The following is a 426-nucleotide window of genomic DNA, read 5'->3' on the forward strand; positions in this document are numbered from 1 at the left end:
TACCATATCTCTGCAGCATATAGGATGCAACCTATATTTAGCAAGAAATAATATACTGGAAAATTTAGAGGTCCATCTCGTATAGCTATGCTCATTAATGTCAACCAGATCTAGCCTACTATACACATCCTGTCCATTCATTCATTTTGTTCCTGTCATATGCGGTGATACACAAGGCAAAAATGACTATCGGGTGTTTTGTGGGAAAGTAAGTGTTCGCTTACTTAAAAATTCTTATTACTATTCGTTTATTTTATATTCTTTTTAACAAACGCATAATTTAATTAAAGTTTATATTTTACTTACCTGATATCTCTGGGTTTGTTGCAAATGTGATAACCATGACTACAACAACAAACAATGTATTCACTTGGTTAAATATAATAATTCCATTGGCATGTCTTAGTTATTCATTCCAATGTTGCC

This window comes from Penaeus monodon, chromosome 20, assembly GCF_015228065.2.
Source record: "Penaeus monodon isolate SGIC_2016 chromosome 20, NSTDA_Pmon_1, whole genome shotgun sequence".
Taxonomy (NCBI): domain Eukaryota; kingdom Metazoa; phylum Arthropoda; class Malacostraca; order Decapoda; family Penaeidae; genus Penaeus; species Penaeus monodon.